This window comes from Furipterus horrens, unplaced genomic scaffold, assembly GCF_987537825.1.
Source record: "Furipterus horrens unplaced genomic scaffold, mFurHor1.1.pri manual_scaffold_2, whole genome shotgun sequence".
NCBI classification, from domain to species: Eukaryota; Metazoa; Chordata; class Mammalia; order Chiroptera; family Furipteridae; genus Furipterus; species Furipterus horrens.
The window spans coordinates 75376980-75394206 of record NW_028327172.1 but is presented as its reverse complement, the minus strand read 5'-3'; positions in this window follow the sequence as shown (position 1 = coordinate 75394206).

Genomic DNA, 17227 nt, shown 5'->3' with positions numbered 1-17227 from the left:
ATCCTTTACCTGGTGAGTTTTTGAGGTCATAAACTTAAAATTATATAAGCTTAGTTTCCTTTTGTGTTTTAAATATATTTTTAATAGTGGCAGTGTTTTAAACATATTTTGAATAGTGGCAAAGTAAGAGACACTTTCCATTGTTGCTTTTTTTCCTCTGTATAACCCAGTTTCTGTTTCCCCAAATGTCTCATAATTTTTGGAGAAGACTGGACACTTTAGGTAAATTAGTGTAGCAACTCTGGGGTCTAATGTCCTCTAGTTGTTGTTTTTGTTTGCTATTTTGTATGTTAGTGACTTGCCTATATTAATTCTGTAAAAACCTCCCTAAAGTATTCAAACACTAAGATCTATGTCTATTTTTAAATTATTTTTATTATTATTTAAAAATTCAGTTTCCTATGCAGACCTTAGTGGTCACTTAAAGATTGGGCAAAACATTTTTTAAACATCATGGGCCAGTGAGTTTCTTATCATCTGCTAAGGAAATCTGTGTGTTCATTGTGGCACATATTCAAAGGTTAGGGAGCTTACCTGATTGTTTTGACTTTTATTTTCTCCTTAGAAGTGTCTCATGTTCTTCTAGGTATAAGCAACTAACTGGGATCATATCCCTCATTTCCTGAGCATATATGCAACCTTGTACATACACACAGCCTTCTAGATTACCAGGAATATGTTGAAGCCTTTCAAGCTTTTCTAAGCCTCTTGACTGTCTCATTCCCTATATCTCCCTTTTATGTTTTTGGCTGGTTGCTTACTCTCCGAACTAACACCACAGCTTGAGTCAGCTGAGATATTGACTTTCCCCTATTATTTGCCACTAATTGCTGGTTATTTTGACGATGCCCCAGATGTGAGTCTTCTCTATGAAGCCTCAGACCAGATGAGCCCTAACAGATTTGTGCAGGTACAAGTTAATGCACCACACACCTCGCTCTCATTACCAAAATTCAGTAGTTTTTCTTGCTTGTTTTTTTAAAATGTTGGTGCTGAAATGTTCATTTTTGGTAATTTGAGCTTTTTTTTTCATTATTGCTTTTTAGGGGAGAGGATTTGCTGAGGTTTTTATTCTACCATTCCTGAAGATGCACCATACTTGAACATAATTTTAAAGCATAAGTAATAGGTTTCCAGGCAAATATGAAGAGAAAGATTATTCTAGATAATGGAGACAAGTAAATAGGTACATGAATTGCAGAGTGGGTTTAGTTAACTAAAAGCCATTTATTGAAAGCAGAGACTAAGAAAAGATAAGACTGAATCAATATTCAAGATATTATAATAATATCACGTTAAAGAACTAAGATATCATTCTTTAGGTATTAGAACATGAATAAAGAATTTTGAGTGAGAGAATAAAAGTTATTTAGAAAATTCACTTTGATATGGAACTTAAATATATTGGGAAAAGATAAGACTGAAGAAATGATAACAGAAAATAGGCTGTTTTTATAGTCTGGCTGAGAAATGATGTTTTGAACTTGGTCTAAGACAGAGTGGAGGTGGGTAAAGATGAGAAATGTCTAAAGATTTACAGGGTAATATTGACATAACTAATTTTCTGAAAGTGAAAAGTGAGCTCTAGCAATAAAACAGATATCAGATTCTAAGACGCAATATCATTCAGAGAAACACAATGGTATTATCATTTTCTTATGTAATTACTTATTCTGTTATCTGAAAACAAGAGAGAAGATAATTAAGGAAATGAATTCCTTAGAACTCAGAAAAATATCTAATTCTCTGTCCAGTTAAGAATATGTTCTAACCTAGTATGTAAAGTTTCAATACATAATAAATCTTTAATGACATAATTTAAAAGACATAGATATCTTAAATACCAAGTTTAAGAAATTTACTCTAGAAAAGCCAATAAATAAATAATCATACCTGAAAATTGAGAATGGCAAATTCCATCAAGACTGCAGAAAGTACATTTCCTAAGAGCATAAATTTAATTAAATTATGAAAATAAGAAAATTTCTTGTGGAGAATAAAAACTAAATTATACAAAATCCTGAAGTGTTTATTTTATAAGAATATGATATGATGAAAGAGAAAAAGTCTGTATGATGTGTTGTTTTTGTATTTTTAATCTATATGAAAATTCCAACCTGGTGAACCAGGCTTTAAAGTCAGATACTGAACATTTAACAATTTTCAATAATAAAAAACAAAATTTTTATTAACAGATATAAGATAGCTAGCCTATCAAAAATAATTTAAAAATGCAATGTTGTCAACTAAACTCAAGATGGGCAATTTTTTCAACTAAAGACTAAGAGCACAAGTAACCTCTTTTTCTAATTAATAGTGCTAATTCCAAACTTAATTTATAGTCTGCTTCTACACCCGTAAAGATTTAGATGACGTCAGCAGTTAATGGTTGGTTTGCTCTTCAGGCCTGTGATGAAGCTCAGAACAAATGAATAGTTTCAAAAGCAGCATGATAATTTTGTTAATAAATGATTTTGAAGGATTGATGCTATTAAAATCTGTAAATATATTTTTAATGATCAGAATGTGCTTTTAAGTTACAACTGAGTTTCCATGTAGTAGAAGGAGGAGGCATTGATGGTTTTCACTACATTTATTGTAAACATGCTTTGAATCTTCATCAGCTTTTACCTTCTATTGTTTTTAAATGCTGACAATTGTCTCATGTCAATGGGTATTTAACCTGGCCTGAATTCTGAAAGTCCAGAGAAGCAAAGGGCCTATATCTGTGCAGTATCATATCTGCAAAAACAAAAGCATCCAGCCTATGTCATTGTGAGCCTCTCCAAGACAGCATTTAGATATTGTAAAACTTAAAGCAGAATGTTGTAATCATAGAATATATTTAATCTATTCTCTTTGATAGACTTACCATAGAATATTTTATTTCACAGGAAAAAAACCAAATATAATTTTAAAGAAGTGACTAGCATAAAGCAATAGATCCATAAATACAGCATAATGAAATATAGACTGCAGTAATCAATTTGGCCCATAAAAAGCAAACTGGCCAAACTTCACACTTCACTGGGTTTTGAAGAAACATTTTGCTGTTACAGTTTGTAAATGGTGTTATAAAAGAGGAAGGAAAATAACCCAAAAAATCAACCCCATTTCTTGGGTCTTGGTTTGTACATAAATCACAGGTGAGGCCCAGGTATGAACTTTCAATTTCTGGTCCATGTTTTACCACTGATTTGCTATGTGTGGAAATTACTCTGGGGAGTGTGATTAGAAAAGAAGGAGGTCTATTCATGCTGTTATTCAGTAGATAAATCTTTTAATAAAATACTCCATCCCAGCTCTGTCTCACTCTACCCATTAATTCAGAGCCCAGAAGCCTCCTCATATGATATGCTGTGCTTTGGAAAGAATTATAACTTATATGTTACTTTTTTTTCTGTGCATTCCCTGAGCTCCACTCATTTTAGGCATCCATACAGTATAACCACCTTTCATAATCCAGAAACTCATGAAACTCTATGGTGCACTGTTAGCCGATGGTACCTTGTATTTTATTTTACCCCTTCTGGTCATTCTGTAAAAATGTTACTTTGCATATTTCTTTACTGTCATTTCAATGATATTTGTGAAGGTAAGTTAAATATATGGGCTCAGTCCAGCCACATACTGTACGTTTACACTGATGGCTATAATGTTTAAATTTTTAGCTTTTAATTGAAATAATACAGCCACCATGGAGCATTGATCCAAAAATTACATTTATAGAAAAGTTTTGAGATTTGCGAATAAAAGTTATATAATAGTTAATTGCATGGTAAGTATTTAGTTTGTTGTGGTTCTTTTAGAATAAATGATTCTGCTCTACTTATTAAATATCTTTTCTGTATAAGTGTCAGTTCTCAGCTTCATTTTATTAAAAATTGTATTTTATAGCATAATAAAGTGGTTAATAATATGGAGTCATAGAAACCTGGATTCAAATCTTTCTTTTCCATTTACTAACTTTATGAACTTGAAAAGTTATTTAACTTCTCTAGCCTTTTATTTATCTGTACAATTTAATTATTTATTTATTTATTCCACAAACATTTAAGTACCTAACTTTACTAGGTTTTTATAAAGATGAATAAAAGGATAGAAGTAGTGTTAACTTAATAGTCAATAAGCCCTTACTAAACACTGTTGTTAATGTAATTATTCTCAACTCTTTTCTTTATTTTAAAGCAAAGAAATAATTAAACACAAGACAGTATTATGTTACAAACTTTCTTCATTGTGTGGTATATTGCTGCTGAAAACAAACTATAAAAACATAAAATAATTTCAGTTTTGACATTCATATTGGCTAGAAAATAGATTTCAATTATAGCAATATCAACCAAGGATAGATGTAGAAACCATGATGAAAATTTATGCATGAACTCTTCCATGCCTTTTAAAAATCCTTTGAAAGCAAATATTTTAATTGAAACCAAAAATAAGAAAATGCAGGAAATGGTTTAATCTCCAATAAATCTTCCATTTTTGTCTGTAAATATCACTTTTCTGAAACTGATATACAAGAGTCATGAAGTTTCCTATATTAACTAAAAAAGAAGGACAAGGTGATATAGTTGATGTGAGAACAACGAAGTCTACTCAGGTTCCCTCACCCCGGATGCCCAGGAGTGGGCTGTTTAGAGATAATATTAGATTCACATGTGGAGCACACTTGCATTTATATAAGCATTGATGTCATATTTTGGCTAGTAGCTGGCTTTGTCTATACAAAATATAAAAGAGGTGGAACCCCCATGGGAGGATTGGTACAGTGAGCGGTGGCACAGTGAGCAGCAAGGGCTCTGAGCCGAGCTGCAGGAGCATGGTTGGCAGCCAGCTGGTGATCCAGCGCATGCCTGTGGTGCTATGCAATAAAGGAGCTGTCAGAGATTCCAACCTTGCCTCACATATTCTTCCAATTGCTGAACAAAAAAGAATCAGCATTAGGTTCCACAACAGCTGGGTTTGTTGTTATTCTGTGAAAACTCAGTATCCCCTGAGCTGGAACTCCAGGTAAGGCTGCCTTTCTCCCTGGTCTTCTGACCAGCAGGCTCCATGTTTATCTTCACAAAGTGGCTCTGATCCCATTTTCTAGATGATTACTATCAACATTCACTTGGCAATAAGAGAGATAATTATATTTCTCAAGCAAACCAAAACTATTTGGATACTAAAGAAGAGCTAAAGTTAGTTTCTCTCCTAAATGATCTCCCACATTCCAAAATTTACAAACTAAATGTGGGAACCCATGGCTCTTTAGTGCCACCATTGTTTTAGGGATTTTATCTTTAAATGCTCACAGGGTAGTATTACATGGAGACTCGGAGACTCGGAGACTTGAATAGACAAAGTTACCTTGTGTTTTGGTTTGCTAGGACTTCCCTAAGAAAGTACCCCAGATATGTATTTCCTCCCCATTGTGGGAGCTAGAAGTCCAAGGTCAAGGAGTTAGCAGGGTTTGTTTCTTCTCATGCCCCTCTCCTTGCCTTGATGATGGTTGCCTTTTCCTGTCTTTACATCCTCTTTCCTCTGTGCCGGTCTGTGTTCAGATCTCTTCTTCATATAAAAACACAGTTCATACTAGAGTATGTCCTGCCCCGTTAACACCATTTAACATAATTACACTTTTGAAGGCCCTGTTTCCAAATAAAGTCACATTCTGAGGACTTCAGCATAGGAATTTGTGAGTGTGAGGCACAATTCAGCCCATCACATTTGATAATTGGTTTTACAGTTTAAAGTGTATATCCCTCACAAACCATTTAATCTGTTAGCAAAATTTCCTCAAAAACTACTCAACACTTAGATGGGAGTAATTATTTTTTTAACAATTAATATTTCATTCTAAAAATATTTTTAAAAACTAACTCATCACTTTAAAGTGTCACCAAATGTTTATGAGAAAGGAAATAAATGTCCTGGGATGGGAAAAATAGTAAGAATCAAAAGTTCTTTAAGGGCTTAGAGAACTCTCAGAAACATCAAAAATGAGGCAGAAATGATAGATAAAATGTTGTAAGCTGTGTTTAAAAACACAATGCCATCAGAAGAAAAGACAGGGCAGAACAAACAATAGCACTGCCAATTTTAAGAAAAGGGAGAGATTCTCCCCTAAACAAAATTTACCACTTTTTTATTAGAAGAGGCTGTACCTTAAGCACAACTTAAAAAGCAGGACTAAGAGAGCATTATAATAAATAACTTCCTTAAAATGTCCTGGATACAGGACAAAATCCAGAGAGAGGATTTTTTTCTGATGGTAATGTAAATGGTCAGTTAATAGCAAAAGTCACTTTTTCACCATTGTAAATTATGGAATTTTAAACATTTATTTGATATAACACAGCATCACTTAAAATATTATTTAAAAGCAGTTGATTCAGGCCTCTTTAGGCTAAATATAAATTCTTTTTTATTTTTTATTTTATTGATTATGCTGTTACATTTGTCCCAATTTCTCTTCCCTCTGCTCCCCTCCACCCCATGACCCCCTTTCCTCCAGTTGTCCCGCCCCCCCGCTCCCAGTCCATGCCCATTGATTGTGCATATTGTTCTTCTCAACAATTTCCTGTTTATTCCACTCCCTCCTACTAGGCTTCTCAATTCCTGCATCATCTCCCTGCCTTTTCCTCTTTCCCCCTCCCTGCCGACCTCCCCCCAATATGTTCCCCATACCTATAATTCTTTTTCCCCTCTCGTTGCCTACTTAATTTGCCTTTGTTTCAATTCCCTAGCTTCTGCTGTTGGTTGTTGCGATACAGTTTTCACTTTAATGCTCAGTTTTGATCCTCCTTCTTCTAAAGAAGTCCCTTCAACAACTCATATAACAGTGGTTTGGATCTAACAAACTCCTTCAGTTTTACTTTGTCCTGGAAGCATTTTCTCTGCCCTTCTATTCTGAATGACAGCTTCACTGGATAGAGTAATCATGGTTGTAGGTTTTTTATTTTCATTCCTTTGAATATTTCTTGCCAGTCCCTTTTTGCCTGCAGGGTCTCCTTTGAGAAATCAGCTGATAGTCTAATTGGGACCCCTTTGTACATAATTCTCTTCTTCTCTCTTGCTGCTTTTAAGATTCTCTCTTTATCTTTAATTTTTGACATTTTGATAATAATGTGTCTTGGAGTGGTTCTTCCTGGGTCCAGTTTATCTGGAACTCTCTGTGCCTTCTGGACCTATAAGTCTATTTCCTTTCCCAAGTTAGGGAAGTTCTGCTTCATTATTTTTTCACATAACTTTTCAATTTCTAGTTCTCCTTCTTCACCCTCTGGCAATCATATAATTCAGATGTTCATTTGCTTAAGAGGTTTCTGAGCCTCTCCTCATTTTCCTCACTTTTTGTTTCCTCTTTCTGCACCAGTTGACTGTTTGTTCCCTCCCTATGTTCTGATTTGTTGATTTGATCCCTGGCTTTCCCTTCCTCACCACTTGTCTTATATGTATTCTTGTTCATTTCAGCAGGACTAGCCTTCATTCCTTCCCTGTCTTAACTAAGTCCCACTGTTAGGTCTGTAAGCTGCCTTATAACTACAGCTCTGAACTGAGCCTCAGGAAGAGTCTCTGTTTGTTCAGCGGTCAAGTCCTTTATTTGTTTTTTGGTTAGCTGCGTGATTGGTATTTCAATCATTAATTCTGCCATTCTGACTATTTTGTTTATCTTTCCTTTTTGGGCGGGGCGCTGTCACACCTCCTATGTTATATTGGGCAGAGCCCCATGTACTAGTCACAACCTGGTGACCTTTCTCACCACACTGTGGTGCTCTGCATTGGGGCGGGGGTTCAAGATAGATTCCTGCTATTACTCTCCGCTAAGAAACCAGGAGCCTCCTCCTCCATCCCCATGCCCTCCAGGTCTCACAGTTCGAGACAATGGGTGTCTGCCTTCCCAGGCGTTGGAATCATGACCTGACAAGTCTGGTCTACAGCCGGGGCTGGCTCCCAGGCACTTCCCTCCTCCCCTCAAATATGGGTGTCTGCTTACCCGGTCCTGCTATTTGCCGCTGCGGCTGCCACCTTCAGCACAGTTCAATCTTTCAGCTGCAGGTTTGCCCCTCCTACTCGTGCGGACAAGCACCACTTGTTTATGACTTCATACGTTAGACTTCCATGTAGCTTTATTTTCTGGAACTTCTGATTATTTTTGGTTTTGTGGTAGCTGTAGTCCTTCTTAGTTGTAGAGGGAGACAGAGTCTGTCAGTCTATGCCTCCATCTTGGCCAGAAGTCCTTAAACATAAATTCTTAACATAGTTGGGACAGTATTACAGCTTGGTCCATAATATTTTCTCTTGTTTCTGTTCCTCAAAAAACATGTCATAGATGGCTTTAAACAGGTGGTATCAGTATCACTTAAAATGACAGAAGACTGAGTTGGGCATGTTAACAATGGAGAGAATAAACTTGAAGGCAAGGATAGTTTAACCTCAACAACTGTTAACTATTGGTTAAGAGCTAATGATCAGGAGTTTAGGACTTCTTAACTTCAGGACCGAACTCCACCTCATTACATAATCTCCTCAAGACTAGCATCTTCACACCCTGGCTGTTGTGGCTTAGTGGATTGCCTGCTGCCCTGCAAACTAAAGGGTTGCAGGTTCGATTCCCAATCAGAGCCCACACCTGGGTTGTGAGCCAGGACACAGAAGAGGCAGCCACACATTTATATTTATAAATAAAATCTTTTTTAAAAAGACTAATATCTTCATAAATAATCAGAGTTGTAATAAAAAGAGGTGTAATAAAAATAGCTGGCCAATGTATTTTAACCATACTTTTATATTAACAATATTATTATTATCATCAGCATATTTCTAATGCCTTTATAACCTTTCTTCCTCTTGGGTGGGGGGGGGGAGATTGAGAAGCTCTACATAATTTATAGAGTTTATCCCAGAAATGAGGATCTATTAACTTATGAAGTGAAAGAGTTGCACCTTTGGTGGCTGCTCATGATGAGAAGAGGTATTACCTGGATCAGCTGCCTTTGTAAACCATTGTGCTGCTTGGGCCATTCCATGGACCACTTAAAACTTGTGGATTAATTTCTACATTACCCAAGTGAGGAAAATAAAAATATTTCAATCTTTCTCGAGTAGAGGTATCATGGTGATATAGAAGGTATGTATGGACCTGGTGTAATCCTGACTAACCACTTATGAGCTGTGTCATCTTGGACAAGTTGTATAATTTGTCCCAGACCAGAATGGTTCAAAAATATAAAAATACTGCCATAGCCAGGTGGTTCAGTTGTTTGGAACATCATCCCATACACCAAAAGGCTGTGGGTTCAGCTTCCTGTCAGGGCATATATATAAATATGCCTAATATATATTTTAATAAAATAAAAGCTCTCTCTCTCTCTCTCTCTCTCTCTCTCTCTCTCTCTCTCTCTCTCTATATATATATATATATATATATATATATATATATATATATATAATCTTCTCTTGCAGAGCTTCAAAATGTTTATATATATGAGATTTTTACCTCTTTTTTGCCCTGGCTGGATTGCTCAGTTTGTTGGAGCGTCATCCCGAACACTGAAAGGTTGTGAGGTCAATTCCCCATCAAGGCAGATATCTGGGTTGAGGTTCAATTCCCAGCCTGGAAGGGTACAAGGTTGGGGAGCTAGCAACTGATTCATGTTTTTCTCTCTTTCTTTCTTCCTCCCTTTCTAAAAAGCAATAAAAATATCCTTGGTGAAGACTGAAAAACAAATATTTTGTTAAAGATTAAAAATACATTTCTCTTGTGGTTTTTGTGACATTAAATAAAATCTCTCACTCGATAACTATTTTTTGCTTACTGTCTACATATTGGTATTAAGTATGAAGAAGACACAGTTTACCTCAAAACACTCTTTTCAGGTGCTTCAGAATGCCAAGCATGAAACCTGACCTGTAGCACAGAGTCACTGGGAGCTCATTTTCTTTCTTTCATATGCAAAATTGCATGCTTATCTAAGAGCATAGGGCACACACTTTCAACAAAATAGCTATATTTTCAGTGCAGCCTTCTGGAACTCAATTTAATCCAGATTAATGCCTCCAATAATATTATTTCAGGTAAATTAGCAGGTAATAAAGAATATTCTTTGGAAAAGCAAACATTTTACTCTTACTCACATTAAACACAATTTCATGTATATTTACTCACAGAAAGCACTTTCATTAGAATACATGTTAAAGCAGTGATTTGCATTTAAAATTACAGAGACTATCTAAATGTGTAAATTACAATGCCTTATTTATTTTACTTTGCCAATGAAATAATCCCATCCTGAGGATTTTGAATCCATTGAAAAGTTAATTTTTTGTTACCTTTAAATTTATCATTTAACATAATGGGAAATGCACAGCCAATTCACCTAGCAATAGCACTGCAATATTTTCAATAGGGTTTTACAGAAATTTCATATTCAATTAGTAATTTCACTATGACACATCAACAATTAGTGAACTAATCCAAGAAGTGCCAATAAAAATCATATCATGTGATACTTTCTTTAGCCATTTACAAGATGTTAATATGCTTTCAAATTCAAAACTCAAGCTGAATTCAGAGCAGAGTCCATGGTCTTCAGGTTTGTTCAGGGACATTATGAACCAGTGACACATTGATGAAAGATTCTATTATCTTCTTCCTTGTATCTAGCTCATATTCTCTTTACTTCCCTGTGTGCCTTCACTCTCCTCACTACATGACCAGAATAATGAGTTGTAAAATATTAGCACTGAACTGAATCTCTTAATCAACTCAACTTCTGCCTATTTCTTTTTCTAGTCAAAAGATTATGGGATTGACTGAACTTCCAAAGACAGAATATACACCATTAACATTAAAATTTTTGTCTGCAATAGGGTACTGTGTTGGCTATCTCTCCATTGAAATTCTAAATATGTGGCTTAATCACAAAACCATATTCTTTATAAATATTGAAATTATAATATTCATATATTTTCATATATCAAAACTGCATTTTGCTGTGTTTTCATTTATTTTTGATTCTCCTTTTGTAATATGATAAATTTCAGGAGGCAATTCCTGATTGTCATTTTATATAAATTTCAGAATTAAATCAAGATTTTCTTTTCTACGGCATTGTTTTATAAAAATCACAGTTAGATATTTCCTGCTGCCAACACAGAAATTAAGTTATTTATTAACCAAGCAATATTTTTAAATGTCTTCTTTGAAGACTTTAGGGAAATACAAAGGAATGCCAACATTTTGTCCTCAAAGAGCTCATAATTGAGTTCAGAGGAAAATGCTTAGTCAAATGAAAAATCAATTAATAATAATGAGCTAATTTGGAATGCAATGCTGGCCATAGAGTGTCATTAGATATCATACAACTGTTAAATGAATGGTGCTAATAAAATTGCTGTCCCCCAGTAAAGCTTCAAATCACTTTAGCTGGGTCTTGAAGGACAGTATTAACATTTGGGGAATTTTGTAGAGAATCCAATCCTATGCTTCAATATCAGCGTAGAATAAAATATAATTCCCTCTCAGGGTCATCTAACCTCAAATTTCCCTTAACTGACTTATTCCAGACTACTTAATACCTGTACAGAGCACAGACAATCCTTCATGCTGATTTCAGTAGCCGTACACAAGATGAGCTGCTGTGTTGAATCACTGATCTACTTTTGCCCTTGATACTTCAATTCAAATTAAGCAATGATTTTCTGTCAATATTTGTGGTTGGTGTTTCAGGGGATATAAAAGTGAGTATGATATGGCTGTTATTTATATTGCCATGCCTTGTGGGAGAAATATAGAGGGACAAACATTCCAAACCAAATAGCATACGAGAGCTGAAATGAAGGTAGAAAACAAGCTAAGTTGTATGTGAAACACATTTTAATTCAATCTACAGTTTTAATCTAATATGATAATGTAAACAATCTTCCAAGGTAAACACTCTGACTCTTTTAGGAAAACAATGAGTCCCTCAAATTGCCCCTCCCTCCTTCTGTTTCTTTCTAAAATAGCATCTGACTGTATGGTGGAGGAAGTATGGTTTAAATAACTTTAGGGATTTATAGAAGAAGGGGTGTTCATAGTCACAGGGACCTTCTAGAACTTCACATATTATGGTATTGAAGTAATCTGTCTTGTCCTAAAACTAGACTATGACTGATGAGCTGCACTGGTTCTACCTGACTCTTTCTGGAAATAAATATGATATGCTAGTGCTCACTACTGTAGTCTGTGGTCCTGGTCACTGATTTCTGGTCTTGAAGCCCAAACCTTCAACAACTTCTCATTCTGATCTAGGTTCTTGCCTTTATGCCTATGTCCTCAGGGAAGACTGCAATATCTGGGATCACTGAATTATGGATAACAAAAACCTCTGTTCCACCACCTCTGGTGCGATGCCTCTATCACTGAGTCTGTGCCATCTTGGAAGCGATTGTTTTCAGGGATTTCACGAGAAACATACAGACCCTTGTTAGTATCCCAAGGGAAGCAAGAAACAAGCCCTTATGTTCTTGAGCTACCCATCTCTCACTGAATATTTCCAAAATATTTATCAGTTACCAAGTAGCAGTGTACTTAAGTATCTTTCTTCCTTTGCAATACATTCTTACTACTCTTAAATAGCAAACTCCATCACTATTATGGGCAGAAGAGATATTTTTTCTGTACCTGTAGAAGAAACTGTACAATAGGCCTTTACACTTGGTTCTTATTATTTTCAAAGAGTTTGCAAAATATTTGTACATATCTAATGTTAAAGCCTGGTGTTTTGGTACACAATCTTATTTTAATTGTAGAATATTTACTATCAACTCTGTCAGACTTCATTACTTTTGAAATTATCTCAATTAATACACATATGCTTCTGCTCACTTATGCGATATCTGAAACTGGTTACAGATAAAGTCATGTATTCAGAAATACAAACAAAAAAAGTAATATTTAACAAAACAGTTTTCCAGTTTGACTCTGGTAAAAGGTGATAAAAGTCTATATCTGTCAGAGTTCTACCAGGGAAATGAAACTAGTATGATGAGTGTGGTCAAATTGATCACATATATAATAAAAAGAGGGAGCTAAGACTTCAGTCCAATGGAAGAATTTTTTTTTCTCAGAGAAACTAGTTTGCTGTTAAAGGTCTTCAAGGTGATTGGACAACTTCACTTATTTAATGTCAATTGACTGTAGATACTAATCACATCTAAAAACTAATCACACAATATCTAGATTAGTGTTTAGTTAACCTCCTTAAAAATAAAACTAACTATCACAGCACCTAAATTACATTAATTGTAATGGGAAGGGAAAATAAAGGATAAACTATGAAGGAAAAGAAAAAAAACTAACGATTTTTTTAAAAAGACAGAGGTAATGGAGCACTCAAGAATGGCTTTCAGGGTTTTACTTTGTGTTACTGGAAAAGTAGTGTACATGTAACAAAACTATAGGGGGCTGATTTGCAGAAGAGGCTAATTAATTCAGTTTTAGATGTTTAAGAATGTGAGTTAAATGACCAAATATTAGAGGGTGATTCTTCTTCTACTTTGTACTTCAATTGAGTTGCTGAAAAGATTGACACATAGACCCACTTTCCTGCCCTGGACACAACAGAATGGGCCAGTAGAGCACACTTGACTGAATCCAAAGTTTAAGCTTAGTCACATTTAAAATCACACACAAGCTAGTCAGACAGTCATGGGTCCTACATCTAAAACCAGAGTCCTAGAGCTGACAGCCATGGACTCACAGGTTTATATAGGAGAGTCCAACCCAGCAGGAAAAAAAACCATAGGAAAGCATAGATAAGAGAGATGAGACAACCCTTAAAAATGGAGAATATGACTTTCACTCCTATCTTTCTAAACACTGTTTTCATGACACCTGGCTTTATTCATTCAGTTTCTAATTTTTTGTATTATTACAATTCCCATTTTCTAAATATATTTAAGTTAAATTGAGTAGATATCTGTCCTTGGATCCAGGATTAAAACCAAGTACTAAAAAAGAAATCTAGCTGGAAATGTCAGCACTATCTATGTTCAAAGCATCGCACTTCCTCAATTGTTAATTAGCATGTTTGGAAGGGGTAAAAAGAGAAAGAAAGAATTTTAAAACTTGGACTGGTGTAAGTCTTGATGTAGTTGAAGTGGAAAATAATGGACTCTAAAATTAGCTGCACCTGGTACAGCATGTTACTTGCAGAATCAAAACCAAATGTTTGTAAAGAAGCACCTTCTGATGTCTTGAGTGCAACAATTCTTCAATCACAGCTGGAGTTATAAACCACTGACCTCATCACTTTTTCATTATCTACTGCACTGCTCCCATCTTCAGTTCCCATCTTACCCAGCTTAAACGTTTTGATCCATCATAACCATCAGTTTCTTATGTAAGTTTCTAAAACCCATATCATTTTTAGCTTTGCTATTTTTAGCTGGTAAAATCCCAACCACAGTTAACTCTAACACTGCCTATTCTAAACATCCTCCACTCCAGAACATCATTGGAAAATATACCCAGTCATGTTATCTCATCTAAACTGAAATTTATGACCACTAGCCTCAAATGGTTCTTCATGCTAACTGATAATCACAATATATTTACTGATTTGTTCATACCTGCTTTTCTGAACAATGATTTTATACTTTCTTCAATTATCCATTAAAACTCCTACACTTCCTGCTTGCCCATTCTCATTCTTATAATGATGATCAATCTTCCTATTATAGTGAATTGCACAGAGGCAATTGTCTACATAAATGCATTACCACATCTTCCTTGCCCTTTCCCACCAGTTAGATTGTATAACTTCCTAAGATATCCTCCCTTGTCATTTATTCAGATTAATTTTTACCCTCCTATTTGTTGATTACTATTAGCAAGAGCTAGTAATTAGAGTGGGAAAGAATGAGAAGTGACTGCTAATGGTGCAGCATTCTTTTGGGGATGTTGAAAATGTTCTATAATTATATTATGGTGATGGATGCACAAGTTGGTAAATATAATAAAAAATAATAATTTTATAATTTAAATAAGTGAAGTGTTTGGTATATATTTATATATCAATAAAGCTTTTTAAAAGAAGAATATATAGGGAAAGATCTATATGACCTTGTAGTGTGATAAGACACCTCACAACACACACACATGCACACACAAGTGTATAACTATTACAAACCTGTAAGTTGGTCTCTTTCAAAATAAAAATTTTCTGCTCATCAATGTCACCACTATAAAATAGACAAGCTACAACACAGGTGAAAATATTCACAATACATATATTTGACAAAAGACATATTTTAAAGATGTAAAGAACTCCTACAAGTCCAAATTAAAAATCAGTAACTCAATTCAACAATGACTTGGATAATTCACAAAGGAAGATTTATAAACAGCATACTAAAATGTGCTCAAACTGCATTTGAGGAAAAAACAATTTGATACCATCACATACCAACTAACATAGCTAAAATTAAGAAGAGGAATACTAAGTGAAAGTATGCATAGTGGTGAAGATATAAGGCAACTAAAGCTCTCATTTATTGACAGTGGAAAGATAAAATGATACCAATTGAAAAACTATTTGGCAAGTTCTTATAAAGTTTAATATTACCTTCTTATGACTCAATAACAAAATTTTCTAGTTCTTTACACAAGAAAAATAAAAACATATATTTACAAAAAGACTAATACAAATATATTCAAAGCCCCAAACTGAAAACATTCCAACTGTCAATAGAAGTGATATAAAACATATTGTGATATATTTGCACAATGCAATTCTACTTAGCAATTAAAATAATTAACAGCTGATATACATAACAAAATGAATGAAATAAAAAGCATTACACAAAACAAAAGAAGACATATGCAAATAGTACATCTACATAGTCTGATTTATATACATTTCAAGAACAAGCAAAACAAATCTATGACTATAAAAATCAGATTACTGAATACCTCCTGGTGTAGGACAATTGACTGGAAAGAGATACAAAGAAATTTCCCAGGATGATAAAAATTTTCTATATCTCGATCGCGGTATTAGTTATACAAATTTATATATTTGTCAAAATGTACTAAACTAAGGAAGAAGCTATGTGTACTTCTTTACATACGAATTTTACCTCATAAGATTAGTAATAAATAAAGTTAACATGCCTCAATTGGCTTAGTTATCAGGTTATAAATGTTATCAGATTCTGGAAAGATGCAATGCATATTGTTGTCATAGCTAAATATTTTGTAAAATTGTTTTCTTTTAAAACCCGGTTAGCCACATATGAAAAAAGGCTAAACAACAGAATTGAACAGTGGAGAGGACTGATGAACAGGGTTCAAAGCACATGGCCTCAAACAGCTGTCATTAATTTCAAAGGAAGAGGAAGAAAAATAAAAGAGGTAAGACCCAAACAAAAGAACCATGCTGCACAATTACAACTATCAAAGAACTTGAGTGTGGTTACAGATATGTTGTAGTGACTGAGATGATTGGATACATTTTTGCAAGACTTGTATGCCAAATTAACCATAAGAAGCCCAGCTTAAAAATACCTCCACACTTGCACTTGCATGGTGAGACTATAGAATGTGAATTCTACAAGGAGGACATACTACTTAATGCCCATTACAAATGTAGTCATGGACCATGGACTGCAAGAAAAGAAGAAGAAAGAAAGGAAAGAAAGAAAGGAAGGAAAGAAGGAAGGAAGGAAGGAAGGAAGGAAGGAAGGAAGGAAGGAAGGAAGGAAGGAAGGAAGGAAGGAAGGAAGGAAGGAAGGGAGAAAGAAAGAAAGAAAAGGAAAACGGGAAAAAAGGACAAAAGATTTGTTTCCAGAGAACAGAGTCAGGGTCTACTCAAGAAACTTTCTCCACTGCCTGGGCAGAGTTAATCCTCATTGCTATGTAGTTTCCCATCCTTCCCTTTCTCAAATGAGACATTCAAGTGCAATTGGCAGTCATCCAATCCCTGCTCCAGGGCAGGGCAGATCACTTGCCTTTTTACAACTGCTTGATGAAGAGGATTGTAAAACACTCACAAATGCCTCCTGGGCTTTGAAGTGGATACATTAGCTAGATGGGGGAGTGGTTATATAATGAGTCATGAGAGGCAGGCCATTCAGGATTTTGTAGGAAAGCTTAATGGATTTAAGTTAAAGCAATAGTCAGTCATTGAAGAGTTTAACTTGTAAGACATGACCTGATGCATGTTTTAAGGATGCCTCTAGCAGTAGTGTGCCT